This window comes from Dermacentor albipictus, chromosome 4 (genome assembly GCF_038994185.2).
Source record: "Dermacentor albipictus isolate Rhodes 1998 colony chromosome 4, USDA_Dalb.pri_finalv2, whole genome shotgun sequence".
In the NCBI taxonomy this organism is placed as follows: domain Eukaryota; kingdom Metazoa; phylum Arthropoda; class Arachnida; order Ixodida; family Ixodidae; genus Dermacentor; species Dermacentor albipictus.
Window position 1 is genome coordinate 147,145,642 of NC_091824.1, and position 21,426 is coordinate 147,167,067.

The window sequence follows — 21,426 nt, forward strand, 5'->3', positions numbered from 1 at the left end:
TTGGTAGACAATATTCAAATATCTTTTCCCATTGAGTGACTCCAATGTAATGCACCCGCAGCTCACAGAAGGCGCTAGCGGTCGATGCCCCGAATTCCGGGACAACCCTTCTGTTTTGTTTTTCGAGGAAACTGCACTCCGTTGAGCGCGTTTATGCCTTACATGATATGAACAAAATTTGCAGGGAAACAAAGCCCGTTTAATTACTGTACTTTCTACAACATAGTCACTCAGATATCTGTAAACTGCCAAGGAGACGTCCTTCGTTTATAATCATGAATGGGTGCGCAGTCCACACTGATTACGTGCGCGTACGAGCTATCAATTGTCGTCTACTATCGTTAGTAAAATGCGCATTACCTTGTGCGAAATATTTTTACCAAGTACGGCAGTGCGGCAACATCAAAAATGAAAGAAATGGCAATCGATCGCTCCAGCTCACGGACGCTCGTAATACTCGCAACGCGTTCACACAGCAACTAGACACATGTTTTTTTTTTAAAGCTGGATAGCCTAACCTTAAGCAAATACTCATTCCTCTATTATCTGCATTCTTTTATTTGCTACAAGTGCTGTCCGCACAACGCGTGAAGAGATGTTTCCCCTCTTGGTACTTTTTTTGTACAATGGCACACTTTGCTTCGTGGCCATGTTACGTATCCTATATAGATGAAAATTTGTACAAGCCCATTACCCTCTGGCGCCGACTCACACATTCGGCAGCACACAGGATGTGTCACATGACAACGCATGGCTTCAGCGCTAGTAGTATCGTCTATTTTACTAACCGCAGGCTAGTCGAACGCAGTATGCGGTCAACAGTTATGGCTACCTAGCGATGACGCGTTCCCGTTGCTACGGTGTTGCCGAAAAAATTGAAATGGGGGTCTGTAATTTTGCTGGGGTACTCACTAATATATAAGTTCAACTGGACAGTTGTACTGTGTTTTCGCGGCATGTGTGTGATCTTATACATAGCCCCCTCCCTCTCCTGCCCCGAAACCTTCTTGCGACATAGTTAATGTGACATTAAGCACTTTGTCAACTTTGGCAATAAGTTTAGCAGTGCTCAGTATTGTTCAATTTGCCATTCTAACATCACTAGCTGAAAAACTTATTATTGTATACTGATCACCATCCATTTCAATATATTGCTTTGCGCAGCACATGCAGCTACATATAGTCTCAAGAAGTTTTATGGCTCACAATAAAGTGTGCCATGGAGGTAGCATTTTCAAGAAACAAGTACAAAGAGGGAAATAGTCTATTTCAGCAGCCTGGTTTGAAGCCCTCTTAATCTTGGAGCCGCCTCCTCTACAACTCCTAGAGTTTGGCAACTTCGACAAAACCCAATAGGTGACGGGCCGATGTGAGACTTCGACTTGTTTAGAAATCGATGCACTTGCTCAATTCCAACCTGGCCTTCTCAGTTTGTTGGTGTCTATGATAAAGAATTGATCTGCTTCGTGTCGGGAAAGGATTTCTATAAACTTCGTACATTTCAAGAAATTGAAGGAGGGATTCAATAACAGTAGTGCTGTTGTCCATTGCAATAAATTACGCTTCAGCTTCTCCTATTACGAAATCGAAAAGATAGGACATCGATATTTTGGTTTAGAATGCGTAATACTTAGCGAAATCTGAAACCGCAGATGAGGGTCATTGGAGCAGGCCAGCTGATACCACACTCCTTACGAGCAGCTGGTGAGTAGGGCGTAGCCACCGAATCAATTTGTCTTTATATTATCAAACTACAGCTTCATTAAAATAACGATGTCTTTCACTTAAATAGCGTATATTGAAAACTTACTGATAGTTCTACTAACCGGGGAAAAAGTGCGCAAATACCTGCTCATAATATGAATCTGATTAAGAGAGCTCGTAACATGAGATGACGAAGTTGGAGAGCTGAACACCAACTCCTGCGTAGCAATTTGGCGTGAAAGGGCTGTGGACACCACGAAATAATATTTGTGGAGAGTAAGGTAGGTGAATATAAGCACAATTTTATTTCTTTTCTTCATTTTGTTCCTCGTGAAACAATCTCAGTCTGAAGGACAGCAGTCTCTGCGTATGGAAACTATTGAGCACTGCTCCCTAACACAGAGTGGAAAAGTCTAAAGAATAGCAGAAAAGAATGACAAAAAATTAAGAAGCCCAAAGCGTGTGAACGTAGACTAAATGTACATGGTCACAAGGTGCTGGTATTTTTTTTTTTTGCAGTTAATATAGTGTCATGATCCATTTGCATAAACTCTGCAACTCTGCGCGCAGTTTGAGGTGGTTAAATTTTTAAAAATGAAATTATGTGGTTTTACGTGCCGAAACCACTTTCTGATTATGAGGCACGCCGTAGTGGAGGACTTCGGAAATTGGGACCACCTGGGGTTCTTTAACGTGCACCTAAATCTAAGTACACGGGTGTTATCGCATTTCGCCCCCTTCTAAATGCGGCAGCCGTGGCCGGGATTCGATCCCGCGACCTCGTGCTCAGCAGCCTAACACCATAGCCACTAAGCAACCACGGCGGGTCTGGTTAAAGTAAACTTACAATCTCTAGAACAGTTAGCTCAACTCTGGAAGATTGTTTAATCAAACTGAGGGAAGGAAGCTTTGTATCATTACTTGTTATTGGGCAAGTAACAGACATATACGCAACGAATTGCATGTAATTAGCTACGTGTACTCAATTACGTTTTTGGTAATGTTGCAATTTAACCATTGCTTTTTTTACTCAGTAAATTCCACTGTAATTCAATTGCATTTTTCAGTAACTAATTACACGTAACCAGTTACAGTTTCGACGAAACAAGCTCTGACAGGTGATGCGAGCACTTATATTTGGCGCGAACAACAGAAACCATAGGGATGCAAACATGTGCATGCGTTGCCTTCTTCTCATAATCAGCCTCCCAGCCAACCGGACACTTACCTCTCTGCCTTTCACCTCTTGTTTTCCTTCCTTCCTTCCTTCCTACAGCTACGTCTGGATCACTTAAACATGGTAGGCTTTCAGATTTGCACACTTCTCTTGAAAGTCATACCTTTGAGCTTTTCTCTTATAGTAAATGTCTCTCCTCTCCTGGAAGCGCTTTTACGCGGCCTTCATTGATGCTAAGAGCTGTTGCTCCTTCCTTCGCTTAGTGCACTGTATGACTTCTCTGATATAGACAAAAGCCTTTGGCCATTAAACTATATACACCTCATTTTACGCTTATTTTTCTCATTATAACACCGTATTTCTAGGGCGAACACGACGACATGGGATCGAATCCTGGCCACGGTGGCCGCATTTCGATGGGGGCGATATGTGAAAACACCCACGCACTTAGATTTAGGTGCCCGTTAAAGAACCCCAGGTGGTCCAAATTTCCGGAGTCCCACGGCACGGCGTGCCTCATAATCAAATCGTGGATATGGCATGTAAAACCCCGTAATTTGTTCTTTCTTTAGTTCTACGGCTGAATAAAACGTAGAATCATACTAAATTACGTTACAGATCTGGGCTTGAAGAAACGAGCGCTACGAAGACGCGTACTAAAAGAGGAACATGTACGACGGACAAAGCGCTTTGTCCATCGTACATGTTCCTCTTTTAGGCCGCGTCTGCGTAGCGCTCTTTTCTTCAAGTATTGCAAAACCAACTCGCCCGCATCAAGCTTCTGCTGCAGATCTGGGCACCACTTTAAGGGAAGTGAACGTTTGCTGCGGTTTGTTATATCTAGTCGTTTAAGTCTAAACGGCTAACATGTGAAGAGCGCTGAGAGGATGTGCACCAGATGTGGACCGATAAATTGAAATGGTATTGCTGTGACTAGATAGCAATCACCACTTCAAACGTGTATGATCACCAAACACCACTTTTCAACCTTTAGTTGGTCCTGTCAGAGGCGGGTTCTCTTCGCACACAGCAACATTGAAGTGATGTGCTTCGTAGAAAACTTAGACCCGAACATCGCGGCAATGCGTCACCACAATCCTTTGGTCAAGGTGTTCGTGTGTTGCTGTAGTATTTCGCTCCAGCGCACTAATTTAGTGAGTTTTCAGTGCCTCTTCAGATGTCCTCACAAGGAAACAGGATAATATCACCAAATAAAATTTTAAAAAACAATCCTTTGTGAAGATAAACAACGTGTGAAGGTCCGCAAAGGACGTTCTGTAAGAGCGAGGCCAGCTCATTCTTTTTGCTGCATTTGTGCTGTGTTAATGAAGGTACCGAGGAAAGTAACGGTAAAGTAATCGATTACATTTTAGCAATTGCTAAGTTACTATCGTGAGCAATTAATTAGTAACCATAATCAATCACATCTTTGAAAGGAGTAATTGTAATTATAATCGGTTAATTTCTTTCTGTAATGTGTCCAAGTCTTGCTAGTTTCTACGTGATACGTGATACGTATTGGGGTGTAATAGGAAGCGAAGCAATAATAATTAAGAAGTGGACAGCAAGGACGCTCTTTCCTGTATTGTTCTTGCTTCATATTCTGAAGTGTCCTATTGCACCATAAAAAGTTCGCTAGGTGATATTAGGAGTTATGGACGGCTTTGGGGGCTTGTCACTGTCTTGAAGGCAGGGATATCTCCGAAGGAAGGAGGCGTCACATTGGTTGCGGACGAATGAAGATCTGGTTGCTGTGCAGCCAGCACGGTGGGCTATGCTGGCTGCACAGCCCACCGCGCGCGATGTTCTGCACCCAGCAGCATGAGCCACCGGCTACATATGGTGGAGCTGTTGGCCGTCGCTGCAAGGCGATCAGCAGGAGCATTTGTTAGGAGGAGTGGAATAAACACAAAGGAATTTAGCCAGTTTATTATTCATCCCAATATTTTAGTGTGGCTAACTGATTTCGGAGCGTCAAGACAACAGTACACCTCTTCTAACACCCCTTGCACTGCCCTTAGTCACGTCATTGCCGGGTTGCATCAGCGGAGGGTGCCTAGGCATTTGTTGCTCCTTGTGTAAACTAATGACTTGCCTAACTATGTGCCGTCCCGCATTCGACATTTTTGCCGATGATTGTACACCGTATCATAAAATATTTTGTGTTAATTATCATAAGCCTCTAAAATCATTTAGACGAAATTAACACATGGCGTAGGTCATGATTATCGCCACATAATATTACTATGCCTAAATTTATGTCTTTTACCAACCGAGCCACCCGAATCTCCACTTCATATCATATAGAACGTATAGTAGTGGGGACCGCGTGTCAACCAAATATCTGGGCCTTCATTTGCATCGCGTTTTAACGTGGAACCATCAAACTCGCTCCACCCTTGCGCCTGCTAATTGCTCTCTTGCATCATCAAACGCAGCCTAAAGCATGCTCTTGTTAACATACGTAAACTTGCTCACACTAGACTCATCTTCCCGGTGCTAGAATGCGCACTGGCAATATGGAATCAAGATCAGGCATACGTCGTCAACGACATTGAATCTGTTCAAAACCGGGTGGCTTGCTTCATATTTTCCGACTATTTACGTTACACTAGCGTTTCATCATTACAAGCACCTGCCGATTTTCCGGGACTATTCATTCGCCGAAAATCAATGCGCCGGCATTACCGCTCCAAATCAAGCGCATACCATGTCTCACGTTATAATATGGACGCTCTTTTGTGCCCAGCACCATCACTGAATGGAGCAGCTTGCCTTCTGATACTGCCGCTGAATTTGGCTCAGTAAAATTTCACGTAATGGCCCACACTGTTAATTTGCGGTCCATTTATTTATTTTTTCTTTGTTGTGAATTTTAATTAAATACTTACATTATTACAGCACTCTATGTCCGCGTGCATATTTTCGCCATGTGATTGTGCTTTGTGGAGTACATATTTTGTAAATGTATTCTTATTATTTTTTTCTGCACTTTGCTTCTTACTACATAAACTATGTAAGCAAATCTGTGCTTCGCCCTATTAATTTTTGCGACAACTACCTTGTAATTGGGTTTATGTTCGTACTGCACCCCGTCACCCCGCCTTATGTAAGAACCTCAACTGACGGTCTTTAAAGGCACTGTGAGTAAATAATTGGTAATAAAAAAATGAAAGTGACATAGTTCAGTTTTTTCTCTTAATAAGTGGCAAAGCCTCCAGTATGGTGTTACACTGTGTGGCTTTTGATGCTGATATCCCCCCCAAAATTTTATTTATGTTATGGCGCTGAAAAGCAGATGTGTAAACGCGTACACAACTAAAAACGTGCAGGATTGACGAGTTCGATCTGCCTTCCCTTGAGCATGCACAGATAAGCCTTGTCTTCGTACATTCTTGCAACCCTCCTTTGCGCAAATTTTCAGTTGCTAGTCGGCGTTTGGTTGTCTTTTCGCTCCTACTCGTACTCGTGTTTGCATGCCTGCCTTTCAATACCACGAATACCTACCGACTTTTTCAATGTTATATCATTCGTTGCTACAAATCTATGTGACAATATCAGTTGCTTTTATCTGCTTCATTCTGGCGTGTATGTCGAAATGAAGGCTGCAGAGCGTGCATGCGTGTTTCGAAGCACGGTAACTGTTCGGTAAACTTGTAACTTCGGGGCATGTCCAACTATCGTCAAGTGGAAGCAAAGTGCTCGAAGACGTACTTTCCCATTCTGCGTACCTGCCCTGAAAGACACTGGAGTCACGTCACGCTTAATACTTTGTGCAGCAACATCCACGTTTAGAGCATGGCTAAGTAGTTTCTTTCAAAGAGATCACCCAAGCGTGGTGCAGGGGTAGCCGAATAGGAAACGCATTTGGCACGATAACGGCTCACCGAGTGACACAGCGCGGTTGTTCTTTTGAGTGGGTGCTTTTCAAACGAGTTTCTTACTTTTTTCTCCTCCCTTGCCTGTGTGTTTTGTCATTCCAAATTGTCGCCTCGAAGGAGCCTAATTACTGAGTAACGCGCAACGGCAGGAACCCCGAAATGCTTTGAAGTGGCGTAACAAGTTCAAGTGTTAATTAAAAACGCTAATTCCGTTTGCAGCAAGAGGAAGATGTTTCTGATCCCGCTCTCTCTTTTCATCGCCGTGTATTTTGGCTTGCCTTTGTCTTCCTTAAAATGGTCCTCCCGCTCTCCCGTCGAGCGATCGGTTCATGCATTCTTAAGATTCCGTAATGGTGCTTTGATGTTTCAGCTTCCTGCTCATTAGCAGCTGTCGCTTCTCTTTGCGATTAGGATCTGCCAGTGTCTGCTGCTACCGTATCAAGCCTTCGGAGCATTTGTCTGTTGCAATTGTTCTGATAGTTATGACTGTGATTTGTGTCGTCGCACTTGAACTGTCTCTCTCTTTTTCGGACATTCTTCGAGAATGTTTTCCCGTAGAGACTTTCGCCAAATCACTCCTCTCCGGCTATAGCTCCTTTAAGTACTGGTCTCGCCTTTTTAAATGCTTGAGTGCAAAATTTGAAGTGTTTCTCGAATAATTGAAGCCACGAATAATTCATCTTGGTGAACTACATGAAAACGTCAACACATGCTAGCGTCTTTTATATGCCGATAATAGGCCATGCTTGCTCGTTCTTTCCTTTTTCCTCCCCTTCTTCCTATCTTCCATTTCTGTGTTTCAGCCGCCTTCTTTTAGAAGAGCACGCACGCCTCGTGCCCCTTCCGGTGGCATGTCCAGCCTGCTCCTTGCTTTCCTTTCCTTGTCGAGTGTATATATGCTGTCTAAACGAATATAATAATAATAATAATAATAATAATAATAATAATAATAATAATAATAATAATAATAATAATAATAATAATAATAATAATAATCTTTATGACAAATGAGCAATTTGCACATATATCTTTGCTAGGTCTGCCGACGCCTTCCATGGGCTTGTATATATGACGGAAACCTGGCAGTCAGGGCAATGCCTTTTGTAACGTTATTGCAGACAAACTAAATGTGCTGAAACAAAATCATCTGCAATGAAAAAAACTGCAAATGCCGCACCTCATACATGAGTAACCTAAAGCGTTCACTATCACTTTATTTTATCTTAATAGGTGCAAAACTCCTTATACAGTAAAAGCACACATGCTTCATTATGTAGCCGCGCACGAATTCGAGGAATTTCAATATTCCAAGATAAGCCTGTCTCAATATAGACTCAAAGGTACTTTACATTGTCCGCTTAATGTGCTACGACACAAACACAGTCTAAGCAATTAAAACCATGAAGGAAGACAGGTTAACTTGTTACGCGAGCCTTTAACGGATTTCTGAAACAAACTAAATGAGTTTTCGGAGCACTGACCTTTATACGGCTTTTTCGAAACCAGTTCATCACATTCTTTATGTCGCTTTGGAGCAAATCCACGGCTGCTTCATACTTCATGTGCTTAGAAACAAGCAGCGTATAATCAGCAAACTGTAAAGCTGCACATGAAGAAATTATCTGTCCAAAGTCACAAACTTACAAATCAAAAGGAAGTGAAGACAAAACTGAACCCCATTGAACCCCGGCGCTAAGGTACCGCAAAGAGCTCTTTAGGTCACCCATACGTACAATTTGAGACCGCTTTAAAAGGTTGTTTTGCATAAATGTTTGGAAATGTCCCCGAAACCGGCAATTTTGTAGTTTAGCACATAGCATGCTGTGGCGTACAGAATCGAACGCCTTAGATACATCTGAGGAAAGCCCACAGACTAGCTGGTTAAGTTCAGCTGTTTCATATAGAAGATCCGACAGTTCTTCAAAAAGCGCATGCGTGCTTCTATCAGACATGAAACCATACTGGGAAGGTGATGTGATGTTATATTTAAAAACGAAACCCCCCCCCCCCCCCTCAGTCATTTCAGGCACGTGTCTTTATAACAGTTGCGATGAGAAAGGAAGAGCGGAGATGGTGCGATAGTTCTCTGGTTTCGATGAATCGTCGCCTCCAAATATCGGTATCGCGCGTACTCTCTTTAGTTAATCTGGTGTTCTGCCAGTATCAAGGATTCTATTAAAGATATAAAGGAGCGGATCGGCCAGAACCCTGACGTTCCGACGTATGTTTTCCGCTAACATGCCATCCAGACCGATAGCACGGCTTTTTCTAGATCGATGCAGCAATCTATATAGGTCTGTTTTAGTTATTGTTGGAAGAAGTGTGCAAGCTCTTACTGACCTAAGACCACTGTTACAGCCAACAGGGTCAGTGGGTCGACCATTATCGGTGCAAATCGAAGAGAAGAAATCATTAAATCATTAAAACTGTCCGCCTCTCTCTGATTGATAGCCCCTAAACCTTTCGTTATCGGGTCCAAATACGTACGTGGACATAAGCCTCTAAGCTCATTTACCAGGGACCACATCCTAGCGGGTTCATAACGCGAGGAAAAAATTATTACGATAGTAGCTCCTCTTGGAGCAGCGCATTAGTGCTGCAACTTTGTTTCGGGCTTCTCAATAGAGGCCTTTTAGCGTTTCGTGACAAGGCTGCTGTCGACACCGTTTCCATGGGTTTCCATTTTTCTCAGTACCTTTTATTATCCGATTGCTTAGCCAATATAAATGTCGACGTCGCTTTCGGACCAACACTGTTTCTTTTTCCATGACTTCTTTAAATAAGAAATCGCCACTATAAAGTTACTGTATGCACTGTTTGGACAGCTATTGGGTAACGTTGCGTCCCAGTCATACTAGGGAACTATCCAGTCAAATTTAATACAATCAAATATTTTAGTGTATTGAAATTGGGTACCCTTGGGGAGTGATGGGAACCAGGGAATGAAAGCTGGCATCCTATAAAATAGTGGTCTGCCACATTTTTTGTCACTGGAACAGAATTCATATTCGAGAAATCTGTTGAACGAACCATCACATGGTCAATACAGGAAGTCGCAAGTCAATTCAAAGAAGCTCCTCTCGTATAACCTCGTTGACAACGGAATCAGGGCCATAGTTAGTTAAGGTGTCCAAGTTATTGGTAACCGCAACCTTCTTCGGGCTTCAAATATCTATGCCGGTGTCTCTCATGAGACAAACGCTCGAATAGGCAGGTAAATAACTTAGATTTTGTTTTAGTTCATTCAAAAATCTTTTCACATGTTCTGAGCGGGAACTAAATATCGCAGATAACAATAAAACCGTATTGAAATTTTCCACGCGAAAGGCGAGGCTCTCTGCCCCCATGAAGAAAAACGTCGTAATTTCAGTTACCCATTTAGACTTGATGAATACTACTATTCCACCACCTCACCTGGTTGTTCTCGTTAAGAAGTGTTCTTGGTAATTCGTTAGGGGAAATCGCAGTAACAAATCATTTTGAGCATTAATCTCCGACAGTATAAATGCAACCAATAAGCCCAAAACGTCATCAATATCGACAAGGAACTGATCCCAGTGTTTTCTTACGCTTATGTTTGTGGGAACGACTGAAAGAGGTTTATCACAGTTTTAGAAGATATATCCCAATGAATCAAAAACTAGGAGAGAAATATAGTGTCTCGCCACGAATTTTAAACCTCCTTATCGATGTCAGTGACTGAGACAATCCTGATGACAGGGCCTCCGTCTTCCTTTCGCGCGAATTGCACAAGCGGCTGCAGCCTGAATAGATGTTTATAGTGCTGCAAGTGCTTCTGTGCCACGCGGTGGCAGTATGCGGCGACAGTGAGCGACTGTGATTGTATGTATACGCTCCTTTCTTTCTTTTTCTCTACTTTGTTATCACTTTACCTCCCCCTCCCTTCTCTCGCCAGCGTAGGGTAGCAAACCGGATCCTCCCCTCTGGTTAACCTCCCTGCCTTTCCCCTTTCATCTGTCTCTCTCTCTTGGTCTCTTACATTCCTCGAGTTCTCCAAAAAGTTTCATAATAGCCTGGGTCAGGTTTTTACTAAGATACATAGCAGGTGCGTTTTTTTTTTTTTTTGCTGTGACAAGTTGCGAAGCTTGGGACAAGCCGTCAGCCAAGTGTCCTGCAAAAATGAAAACGAAAATCGAATCAGCATGATTGGTGTTTTATCTTTTCTGGCAGGCAGACGGTGAACCACAAGTAAGTCGCGGGGTTCAAATCTATTATTGCCACCTTCTGAACCAGATCCGCATAAGCAGTTTGCAAGTTTTTCCCCGGCGAAAATGGAAGCCCGTATAGCTCGAGGTGACGCAGTCTGTTATACTGCTCACAGCCATTATGAGAACCGCAACTGAACAACTTCATAGAAATGGGTATTCACAGTGGCTGTCAGCGACACCACTCGAGTTTTTAGGCTTTTCAAGGCCGAGTCTGAATCGCTTGTCTGTATGAAAACAGTGTCACAGGCTGATGACAGAAGCTGTACAGAGTTCTGCAACTCAACTACTGTCTCATTTACCGATAACATTTCATCTATTTTTGGTTTAAAAGCTAAGAGCGTGTCGAGCTTTTCTCGAAAAGGCAGAAAATCGACTATCGTGCAATTAATTCCCCTTCGTTTTTCTCTGAGATTCTTTAATTCCTTTCCGAAACAGCTAGGATCACCAGTCACTGCAGTGCCTTCAGGATTATGCACTTTCAGTAAGCTGTTGTCACTCGCAGGTGTTCTGCATTGCTTACAATTCCAGGCCACCCTTTCTCCCACGTCCGTTGACGCAAACGTGTTTTCCGCCACACACGAACAATTTGTGCCAAGGTGATAGCCTAGCTTGACATACAAACACGTCAGGAACCTGCCATCACCTGGAAGCTTCTCTGAATACGACTGACATTTACTTCGCTCAGGCATGGTCATGAAAATATAGACAGCTTAATATTTTGTCTGCTCAAAACTTATCGATCAGCATAGACTTCAACATAGCAAAATGCTAACAATGTGCCTCAAACCCACGATCTGATAATGAATCACGATGTAGTGGGGGACTCCCGAAACTTGGGCCACCTGGGGTTCTTTATCATCATCATCATCAGCCTGGCTACGCCCACCTTCTCCAACTACCCCGGTCATATGGTTATTTACCGTGCACCTAAATATAATTACACGGGTGTTTTCGGATTTCGCCCCCATCGAAATGCGGCTGCCATGGCCGGAGTTCGATCCCGCGACCTCGTGCTCAGCAGCCCAACACCTAGCCACCAAGCAACAGCGGTGGGTTTGAATATTACAGTTATGCTTTGTGATATAAACTGTGTTTCGTCTCGCCCGCTTCGTAAAGAATGTTCGTTTGTTCAATATTACTACAGTCTAGTACGTTCATGCTTTAGATATTGTATACCATTAAGAACATCTACGCGTAACATTTATGCCAACTGAAGCCTTTCACTTACTTCAATGTTTTTATGTCTTTTTTTTTTCAAGCAGCTTTTATGCGTATTTCAAGAAATAAGTTCCTAGATCATTATTCTTGATATAGTTCGATGTGGGGAATTTAAGGTAAAATACATAAGCGAGCTCGTATCAGCCGTAGTTGCTCAGTGGCTGCGGTCTTCTGCTGCTAAACACGAGATCGCCAATTCGATTCCTAGCCGCTGCAGCCAGATTTTCATGAGAGTGAAATGCACTAATGCTCTTTTAGTCAAATTATGGTGCGCATTAAAGAACCTCAGGTGGTGAAAATTATTCGCGTGCCCTCCGCTAAGGTGCACCTCATAATTCAAAGCAGTTCCGGGACACTAAAATCCATTATTCAAGTTAAACGAGCGTGCGTTGCACCTTCTTGAGTATATATATGTGTATTTCCTGACAGAAAGTTTCAGTGCGTAGATCCTAAATGGCTACACAGATGTGTACAGCTTTTATTATACGTTGAAATCTAGCCTCACCTTGGTAAGCATTGAGAAAACACTGACGTTGCATTTTGCGGCGATTGCCGGCGGCTATAGATCGAAAGAAAAATGGCGTTATGCTAGTAACAAAAATGTTTTGTCTTCCGCGCGGCATATCTATAAAAGAAAGCTGAAATCGTGCTTAGGGCTTATCCATGTTTTCTGTCGTATTCTTTGGTGGGCCTCGTTTCCTGAAAAGAATCAATGAAATGTTGCCCACTTCTATACATCGAATGGCGTCAGCAAGGCCACTGGGTTTCTGTCGTTAGGTCGTGTAATCTTTACTTTATGTCGAATAGCTGAGCCACTGCCTAGAGTTATCGCAGCATGACGTTCGCTGGGTGCACGTGACATGCATTCTAGCCAGCCATTTCCTGTAAGAAAATAGGCCCCTTGAGTATCACTATAAGGCTTAGTTTATCAAACAAAAAGAGTGTTTGTGAAAGCCCATCTAGTTACTATCGCCACAATTAGCAACAATCACATGGCTATATCCACGCTCGTGATAAAATCATGCCAGGAGACATAAACGCGCACGAAACAGCAGAGCTCGCGTCCCAAAGGCACGGTAAAGATGGTATAGTAATAACAAAAAATAACGTTCGCAAGGAGGAGCTGTTAAGCGTAATCAGTTTAGGCTCGGAAGATGGCACCCGCTTGGATATTCCGGCACACCAAAGTGCACCTGCACGTTAACAGCCCGTGTGGGAAGTTCTCTTAAGTAAATACTACAGAAATACAACGCTCTGCTCAGGGCGAGCCACAACACTGCAACCGCCCGGAGAGGAAAGGCTGTGGAGACGGGTATGACGCAGCAGAAAGAAAAACAGTTAGGACAAAGAGTGAACGAAAGCCGGCTCGCTTCATCACCGCGCCCGCCATGTGTGCGCGGAAGCAGCTGCAAGCAAGCCAGCGCTTCGTCTTTTCGGTGCACCACCAACCCGTCCGCCACCGCAGCAGGGAAATCCCAGGTGGTGGCGAAGATGAACGACGTTCCGCGAGGGTAGTGGCGCTGCTTGTGCTTCTTTTGCGGCCGCAAACACGGGCAAAGAAAAGGCTATTGGCGCTGCAGTGGCCTTGTGTAAACAGGGAAGGCATGCTTCGTGGCCCAGTGTTTGCACGCACGTTAGATGTACGTTTGCATGTAGTGGTTGGAAGTGTGTGATCCGCTTGGAACGGTGCCCCAGAAATCATACCAGCATTTCTCTAAGGCATATTTTGCTTCACGACGGACTGAGAAAAGACGGAACCGAGCTTGTTAGAGCTGTAAGCTTGTAACACTTCAGTGCACATTTTTGCGACTAAGTGTTACAACTTGCGCGCCTGTAGGTCAACATTTTTGCCCAGTGTACTGTTGAAATCGGATTTGTGTGCCGGACCCATGGCACAACCTTATTAGCTTACTTATTTTTGTCAAATAACATAGGGATTAAGCGCAGCACATGCCTAACTTTCTACTTCATCATCTCTACATATCATCCATTGTGCACCTTCTTCATCTGTATATATCATCACCAGCAGCACAGCTTGATCCTTGTGGTAGTAGCACGAGCTCGGCTCCTTACAATATCTTTACCACAGTTCAACGCCCTCGTGTCTGGAACTACTTGTGTGGGCTGTCTTTGATGAGATTATCAGGCTTAGCCTACTTTTCTCACTTTTAGATTGGTATCGGGTTTCTGGCCTCTTTACTCCGGCGGCCTTTCTCATAAAAAGGAAGGGGAACATCGTTGCTAATTGGTATCGAACCTGGGTCACTGAGCCCAGTAGCCCGCTTCGTATCCCAGCAGGCATTGTATCGTCTCGGCCACGATTATCGGCTGGAGAAGGAGAGATTAATGAAACCAGTGCAATCTCAGAAGCCACGCAAAAGGAGGGTGGTTTCGCACACAGATGGCTCAGTGTGTCGAGAGGAAGCGTGAGAGCGGAGCCCGCACGCAGTACACGGGTCATACAACATGACGCGCTTCGGAACTTGGTGCTTTAATATCTTTTTAAAAGTTTAATCTTTAAAAGTTTAAAATCTGATAATGCGATAAGAAAATCACGCGAGATAGCTTCACGGTTACATAAAAAATAACGAGTTCTTCTCAATAATGAATGTCCAACGATTATATTGCATGTGCATCACCACTTGAATTCTAGCCGCAATAACGACGATAAGTATCCCCAAGGAATGGCTTCTGTCTGAATATTGAAGTCCTCAAGCGTACGCATTTGGTAAGCGCTTAGCTCTTATGGGAAATTCCAAGCTGTTTTCAGTGGACTTCTCGTTGTGTCGCACCTTTGCTTTGAAACTATGTGTGATATACGTGTGATTTTCGCCGGGAGATACTATGTGTACTATACAAATAAATCGAAGCCAAAGGAAGTGCAATGGCCATGAAAGAAAGAATGAGATTCGTGTTTGCGTTTTACACCCTTGCGCTAGGGAAATCCCTCGCTGGTTGTGTGCCTGCGCGTCGAGAAACGTTTTGCCACACCGAAAGAAATACGACTTGAACAAGTAGTGAGGGTCTCTATAGGCGAAATCAACAAATAGAAATACTGCAGATTCTTATGACATGCAAGCCGCACGTCATCCTTATGTCGTCAGAACGCGCAAATGTTATGTGGCCCTGATGCAATGTTTTTCTTCCGCAGTGCTCCTGCTGCAAAAGCTGCAAAATGGGATTACCATTTTATGGTCGTGTAACTTGGTCATGTTTTAAATGAGCTTCAGCTATTGTGTGCTGTTTATTTTTCTTTCCGCATTGCTGTTTTTGGCTCTCCTCACAATGCTGTGCTCTGATGCTGGTGATGCTACACCCATTCTGTCGCTTGTGTGTGTCTTAATTAGGTGGAAACATTTCAAAATTATGTCCTTTACTTCCGTTCGACCCCCAAATTGTGTTACAACATTGCAGTTAAAGTGCCTATTTTCAAAACTGTGTCTTCGTTGCTGTTGAATGTAACGGTGTTGTTACTTGTTTCACATCTTGCCATTTTTTTTTTGCCCCCCCCCCGTGCTTGGTGTACAGATTGCAGTATAACACCCATAAATAAATAAATAAATAAATAAATAAATAAATAAATAAATAAATAAATAAATAAATAAATAAATAAATAAATAAATAAATAAATAAATAAATAAATAAATAAATAAATAAATAAATAAATAGCATATTAACTCAGCATTCCAAGCACTACAGTATCATAAAGGCTTTAGTAGGATGTGCATGGATGGCTAAAGCAACCGTTAGGATGGATAAAAAATTCCACAACTTTATGTATCCAAAGTATGATATGATTATAAGGCCTGCCGTAGTACACAACTCCGGATTATTTTGACTTACTGGAGTTCCTTAGCCAGCACGCGATGCGTGGTACGCGTGCATGAGCGTGGTTGCATTCGCCCTTATTAGAATACAGCCGCCGCGGCAGGGATCCAACACTCGACCTCAATAGCGCAACGCCATAGCCACTGGGCTGCAGCGCTGACTGATAAGACTAAACACTAGCTACATAAAAGAAGTAAATGACAATAACATCCACCAAACCTTTGTTCAGTTACGAAAGCGAGGGTCAATGACAGACATAAAAACAAAGGATATTGAAATTTTCTGCACCAGGCCGCTCCAGAACTAATTAATGGCAATCATTTCATTACATGTAGTCGGGTGTTCTGGTAAATTATGACCCTGGGAAAAGAAATTGGTGTTCTTTTTTTTTTTGCCCCTGTTCTGCAACATCAATGCCAAGCCTTCTCTTTCTTTGATGTAAAGTAATTTCAGAGTAATGAATCCGCTTCACCTACGCACTATATTAACGAATATAGATATTTGTATATAAAAAGATGAAGCACATATTGTCTCGTCTTTTTACTTGGTGCTCCCATAAAGCGTAAAGCCATTGTAGTGTTCGACGCGGCAGAATAAAAGGAAGTTTTCGTACAACGCCCGTGATTAGAGACCCTGGAAACTCCACCCAGCGAAAAGAATTTACAGAACAGAAAATAATGTCTTTCCGCAACAGGCATGCACGTCCAAACGATAGAACTGCCGAGCACTTTGCAACGTCATAAAACTCCCGAGCTTTGAATCACGCAAGTGTTCTTTCTTTCTTTAGCCAGGTATGCGTGATGCAGATACAACCTTCCAACGAAAGGAAAAAAATAAGAGAGAGACCATTTCTGTCTGCACTGGTTTCCCTGTCTGGAATCGACCGGATTGTATTTAGAAGCATGTGTAAAAAGAGCCCTGTGCAGGAAACTATATCACAGTTGAAAATTATCTCTTTAATTAGCTTTATGTGCCCTGCGCCTGTTTTCTCAAAACAAGTTTCACTTGTGTAGAATATTATTATATTTCTCGTGTTTCTCAAATGTTTTTTTTTTCAGTTTTTAATCACGATCATTTCTTCTATCGTACACTAAAAAAGGCAGTCTAGACGGCTACATTGCTTAATATAACACGTTAGAGGTATCCGAAACCTGAAGAGTAGCGCCGATACCTGCACAAGGAGCACGAGAATATTGTGCCATGTCTCATTGGTAACAGTCTTCTCACGTCAAATGCAATCGGTGCGGCGTCTTGAATCTGCTTCCAAATATCCAAAGTGCGTTCAAAGTACAAACTGTGTTTGCAATAAACGTCGTAAAGCTACATGAATGCTTCACGAGTAGGTCAATTATGAGCCTTCGCCGTTGTGCAATTTTCACGGTCATATAGAGGCAGTTAGTGTATAGGTATAAAAATCTTTAAGTAAATTTGTACATTTTTGCCATCACCTTGCATGTTAATGTAGAGCTTTAAGACAGCAGTATTCAAAGAAAACCCTGGCATATTTTAGTCTTCTAGCGCTCCTTTGTTCGTAGTTATAATGAAATGTCACATTCAGTAAGCTAATTTCATTATCGCGGGCACTCCTGGGGTGCGCGTGCGTGCGTACGTGTGTGTGTCTGTGTGTGTGTGTGCATGTGCGTGTGTGTGTGTGTGTGTGTGTGTGTGTGCGTGTGTGTGTGTGCGTGTGTGTGTGTGTGTGTGTGTGTGTGTGTGTGTGTGTGTGTGTGTGTGTGTGTGTGTGTGTGTGTGTGTGTGTGTGTGTGTGTGTGTGTGTGTGTGTGTGTGTGTGTGTGTGGGTGGGTGTGGGTGTTTGTGAGAGAGAGAGAGAGAGGAATTAAAGGCTGAATGTGCAGGAAACGTAGATGGCCGCCGAGTCGAACGTAAGCCGACCGCAGTCTCGAACGGTCGTCGGCAGCAGTCTCCAGTATACGACGGCAGCACTCTTACCGCTTCGACGTAGCGCTTCTGGAGACGACCCGAGGCACACTCCGTCCGGCTCCAGTAGCGTTAGAACAGTCTCGTCCGACTGGCGTTCACTCGCGCTGTCACGAGCGATTTTTCTTTGCACTGCATGAGGCCTTCGCTTCTATTTTGTCGTACTCTTGTTGATGTCCATTGCTGCTTCATCTGCTACCCTTTCTGCCTTATATTTTACCATGCACTTCATTACACCATGTATGCAGACCGGCAAACAAGTAAGAGTAGGCGCACCTCTCTTCTGAGTAAAAAAGAAGAAATTATTGCATAAAACTTCAACATATATTGCCGGGTCGCAGCTGTCTTTAAAGCACACCTACAGCTTAATATAACAGCGCATTCTATTCAGCGGATTCCATGATTTACTCGATTTATAATTCAGCCATTCGGTAGGTACCACTCGCTGTGTGCCGAGTTTTGGACAGTTCTACAGAATGGGTATGGGTCACTGTTGTGCAAGAAGTAAATTATTCTTAAAGGTAGCAGCATTTGTGCGGTACTTTTCTGTGCATACACCTGCCTTCACCATTCCTCCTTCGCTAAGAGCGATACATCGCCTTCGTCCTTGTAACATCACCGTGTCAGCAATCATATAGAATAAGAACTACAAAGTTACTCGAGTATGACATTATATTAATCTTACGCCATGCTTTACCGAATCGAGTTTTTCGTGCTTGTGTGTTCCAGAGCCATAAATACATAATATGTCAGTTTCCTGTTTTCAAGCTTCATCCCTCTTGTTTACACAACATACTTCTACACATTAAAAACAGAAATGCACGTTGAATGAATGGATTATAGGAACTCATTTCGAAAGGCTTTGTTCACCAAGGCACAAAGTGGTTGCAGTAGCACAAATAGAAGTTGGTGAAGTCGGAAACAAGATGTTGCAAGACAAAGCTCATGTTCCAGTTAGTAAAGCAATGAAGTTGGCTAGTTGGTGAACGTTCATGGTTATATTGCGCTCAGTTTTACACAGACAATATTAAGTGAAGGACAGGACATGGACGGACGTAGCGCTACGTCCGTCCACGTCCCGTCCTTCACTTAATATCGTCTGTGTAAAACTGAGCGCAATAAAACCATGATCGTGTTCCAGCTTAACAAAGAAGAACCAATATAAATATAACATTTTCTTCAAAGTGAATAGCCAAACCAGTTATATGCAGTTATGGTTGAGAAAACATAATATAATTATATGGCAAATATTGCTAACACTTTTTAATACACTGCTTGGGATGGCACCGCTTAGGAATCTTTCTGTAGAACGACGAAATTAGTTTTTCGACTGCATCTCCTTTTTTCCAAAAGGAAACGTGCATCTAACATCGCTAGTGGAGTTATTGTCATACTACATTACTCTATCTTCCTTCTTATGCCGTTCTCATTCCCTCCCCTCACCCACATAGTGGCGTAGTGGCTACGGTGTTGCTCTAATAAGCCCGAGGGCGTGGTTTCAAATCCCGGCCGCGGCGGCCGCATTACGAAGGGGTGAAATGCAAGAACGCCCGTGTACTGCGCATTGGTTGCATGTTAAAGAACCCTAGGTGGCCAAAATTATTCCGGAGTCCCTCACTGCGGCGTGCCTCATAATTAAATCGTGATTTTGGCAAGTAAAACCGCAGAAAGTTTTTGCCCTCACCAATGAATCAGACAGACGTTGTGCTTTTATAGGAGACAACTGCAAACCTGTGTGACTGTTGCTTTTCGCTAAAAGAACGATACTGACATTAAAACAAAAGTGTGCTGTTAACGAAGACAAAAAGACGTTTCGGATTGCATATCGAAAGCTTGTTCGCTAAACATGCAATGACACCACAGTGAAAGGAGGTGAGAGGTGAAAATTGCGTAATTGGGTTGAATTAAGACAAGGTGGCCCAGACATCTCTGGTTGTTGCGACGGTTATACCGAAGGATAACATAAGAGCGCACTCTTCCGCCGTCTCCTTGTGCATTTTTTTTCTCTCAACAAGGATTTTATAGGACCTGCGCGGAGATGGGGGGGTTTAGTAACTATGGCGTTTTCTCTACTGCACTAAGGCGCCAGTTAAGTTCTCGCTGCCGGAAAGCGCACTTTCCGATGAGGACGGCCAACGAAAGCACGCTCGTACTAAGGCTCGGCTTCACATTAACAACAGGTGGCGAAAATTTATAGTAATTCGAAAACGTGCCATTTGCTTTGCTTGCATTTACGGAAAGAGCAGTTGTGTAAGTAACTGCGGCACGTTATCACCTATGATGGGCAGTCCTCATGCGATGGGGAAAAACACTGACGGGGTAAATTCACTGAGCTTAAGAATAGCATGGAAATAGGCACTACCTTACTTCGTAACCAAACGGCTTCGATCCAATCTTTCAAAGAGTTAAATGTCATTTCTTACCTCGTGTATGTTTGCTGCTGCTGCTATCTTTATCGCCTTACTCACTAGGTTCAGATTTCCTGTTGCTTTGGTTATTTCCTATTTCTAGGTACATGCACGATATTTTTCTTTTTCTGAATGGTCGAGTTTTATGGGCGATGACGGGGATGCCGGAGCGAGAATCACGTTAATGTCAGCGGAAATTGTTAGATCCCAAGAACGCATTCTATAGGGATGAAATAACTCGGCGGCGAATACTGATTCAGTCCATAAGTATATGCTCTGTCACTTCCGCAAGAACTACAGAAAGCATGCAAATATACTCAGGCTAGCTATTTAATGTGGTCAAGCAGACGTGCAAAATACTGAACGCGGCTGATAATGTTATCTTCAGAGAAGTCACAATAAGGAATTGTGATGTCGGGATACAGAAGAATAGGAATGGTGCAAGTGATATGCCATCAGAAACATGTGAATAGATCGAGACTCTCCTAGACTCGATACCATGTTCGCAGGCGCGCATAGGCATCATGCTCACCCAAGCGAAAGTAGATCTACCACCCAGAACTGGCGGGTCGTTTTACCGCCAAAGTGTTTCTCAGTATATGTGGTTTCTCATTACGAGCTCTGGCATAACAAGAAACAAAACTTCGACCAGTTTCCCAATCCTCGTATCACTTTGAGTAAAATGATAAAAGCACTCAACAGAAGGGACTAAGGTAGGCCGGCTAGTGTGATAGCGTTGCAACACGCTACGATGGCGCCGTTATATGTGCCCTTGCCAATTGATTTCCTTGGCACCGATGCCCAGGATGGCTTTAAGTTCTCGATTACGTTGTTGCATTTGGATTGCATCCTTCGTCGTGCACTCACTAGCTTTCTGCTGAGTTCATATCGACGGACAAAACCTCTACCAAGACACGGCAAAGAGGCTTGGACATAGCGCGTCAGGAACGGATACCAAACCTCGTAGTGACCATGCCTCCCGTTTTGTTTCACGCCGGAGTCTGGAGATTCATGGCTTACCGCCTGTCCTGCTCATATTAGGC